The sequence below is a fragment of the Urocitellus parryii genome (genome assembly GCF_045843805.1).
Source record: "Urocitellus parryii isolate mUroPar1 chromosome 10 unlocalized genomic scaffold, mUroPar1.hap1 SUPER_10_unloc_2, whole genome shotgun sequence".
NCBI lineage: Eukaryota > Metazoa > Chordata > Mammalia > Rodentia > Sciuridae > Urocitellus > Urocitellus parryii.
Genome location: NW_027551755.1, coordinates 518,242 through 520,786, shown reverse-complemented (window position 1 = coordinate 520,786; position 2,545 = coordinate 518,242). Strand labels below are relative to the sequence as shown.

Below are 2,545 nucleotides of genomic sequence, written 5' to 3'. Positions count from 1 at the left end.
TTTGGATATGTTACTCCATATAATATGGGGTGGTTACCACCAGCCCTTTCAGTAAGCAAATCTGTAGACCAAGCTGATGACACTCCATACACAGTGAAGCATTCATTCACCAAGGATGTTTTAAGAAGACATGATTAGGGAAGCGATACCATGGGGTGGAAAGACCAGAAAGTGTAACGCCAGGCAGATGTAAATGGGAGAAGAGGCTCAGAGAAAATAACAAAGAAGAAAATGGCATATGCCCTTGGTACCTGTCTCATCAGTAAAAGAAAAATCATAATAGCCATTTTGCAATGTTCTGTTAGCTGATTGTTTCTCTACATTATTTCTAAGAATTGATACATCATAGGTATCACCAAGTCAGAACATAATGTGGTGAGATTCACTGACCTCATGATGACTTGTTTGGCAAGTGGCATAGTCACTGTGGACTGATATGGCTGTGTACCCCCAGGCACTGTTACTCTTGTGGCAAGTTTACTTCCCATCCTGCAGAACAGCAGTGCCTTTGGGGACCTAGCCCAGGGTCTTGAACACATCGAATACTTGTTGAAGGGAATTTTGCTCATCCACAAATGTTGGCTCAATGTGTCTCTTCAGAGCCAGCCTCCAGTTCTCATTGTATTGGTGAGACTTGTGCCACCATCACACTTGGGGAAGGACATTGCCTTTCTCCTGGCAAATGAGATGCAAATGACTCTGTGACATTTCAAAAACTTTACTAATTAACTTCTAAACGGGCTCTGACCTGTGTGTCAAGATCACATACTTGACATTGACTCCTTTTTCTAATACCTGGCACCTGAAACTCTCACTTTCAGAGAGGAGGCTACAACCCTCAAGCAAAAGTCTACACATTGGGTCAGTTCACCCCTTGTGTCAGTGTGGAAAGGGAATAGAAGTGGACATGGCTTTCAGGACCCTCAAGAAAGGGGTAGGAGGCAGAATGGTCCAGTATGGGACAAAAGTTCAGGCTGCAGAGGGTTGGGGCAGAGGGGATCTCCCGAAAGACAATTGGGAAGGGGGATGGGGTCTGTCACTCTGGCATCCCCTTAGGTGAGGGCTGCTGTGGGACCACCAGAGCAGGCTGCAGGGGAACAGGGGCTTCTGCCTGGGGGCTGCTGCCTCTGAAGGCATGACGCCTGTCTTCATGGAGGTGAGGCTCTGATGGAAGATCCGGAATTTGGAGTTGAGTGTCAATATTGGCAACAGCCTGAGGAGGGCCTATTCTGATCGCGGCAGTCATGCCATGTCTGTGTCGTCTGTTGACCCAGTACAGCAGTGGGCTGTAACTGAAGGTGGCAGCTCTCATCACCTCCACCCACTGCTGGGCACGCTGCCTCCTCTGCAGGTTCTTCCTCCAGGGTAGTAAGAGGATGCAGCCACCAGTTATCATGGTGCAGAGCCCCAACAACCCACACTGAGGCAGGAAAAAAAAGAGGCAAGCTGACTGACAGCTCCAGCTTGGGACCTGAACAGTTTCTCATTCCTCTCCTGGATTTGGCTCATTCTTCCTCTCATCCCTTCCCACCCTTCTCGAAGACATGCGTAATAATTTCCTGATTCAGTCAAAGCTATATTTTCAGGGCACATAAGAGACCCCATTAGCCTTTTACAGATAAGGAATACTAGGTGTAGAGGGGCCATGACCTTCTCAGACTCAAGTCAAGCCTTCTGGCTCCAGTCCAGGCCCCATGCAGTCCTTCAGACTGAGAAGCCTCATGAAGGGCAAGGACCTCAATTGTATCTTTTCTGCTTGGGCAGAACATGGTCTCTGCCTTCGAGGAGTCCTTAGTTTCCTAGAGGAGTCTGTCTCTTAACTAATAGCACTCCATTCAGACAGCCACCACCCCATGCATGCAAAGGGTCTTCCCTGAAAGTTTGTCCTCCACACTCAAAGTCTGGGTGTACTTATGGCCTGGAAGGCCCAGATCCTCCTTTTGCAAATCCATAAGGTTCACTCTGGTTACCAGGCCTATAGCTCTTGAAAGAGTGAACCCACGCACTACTCTGCCCACCACTGGGAGTCCCCAGAAGGGCCCAGTCCCAATGTTCTCTAAAGATGAGGTCTCCGGGTTCTGAGCCTCAGGATTCTATGGCTGGTGCTTGTAGAGTGGTTGATGGAATAAGGGACTCCATCTTGTGACATCTCACGAGCATATTGCCTTCCATGAAAGACTGGTCCACCATAGAATTGTTTGTCCCCAACTTTGTGTGATGAACTCACAGGGCAGCCTCCAGGAAAGGGCCCTTACACCCTCAGGGGCTTCTACTTGTGTTTTCAGTTGTTAGGGAGCCATTTTCCAGTGGGGAGTGGGGCAGGGAGGACAGTGAGCATTGGACAGCCCTACCCTCAATAAATATCTTACCTAGTTGTCAGGGAACAAAACATCTCAGAAGAACCAAGTGGTCCAAACCTCCTCCTTTGGCTCCTACCATCTCTGTTTTGTTTCTTCAAGAAGTGGGTTTTTTTTTTTTGGCATCATCAGGTCCCATGGGACCTCCCCCCATGTGATCCTGCTTCTCTTTCCAGCTCCATCTCCCT

At 48.7% G+C, this 2,545-nt stretch overlaps 1 pseudogene; it reads right to left on the bottom strand.

Annotated features, from left to right (window-relative positions):
• Window positions 1-862: 862 nt before the first annotated feature.
• Window positions 863-2,160, bottom strand: LOC144251233 (testis-expressed protein 38 pseudogene; annotated as a pseudogene).
• Between the last annotated feature and the right edge of the window lie 385 nt (window positions 2,161-2,545).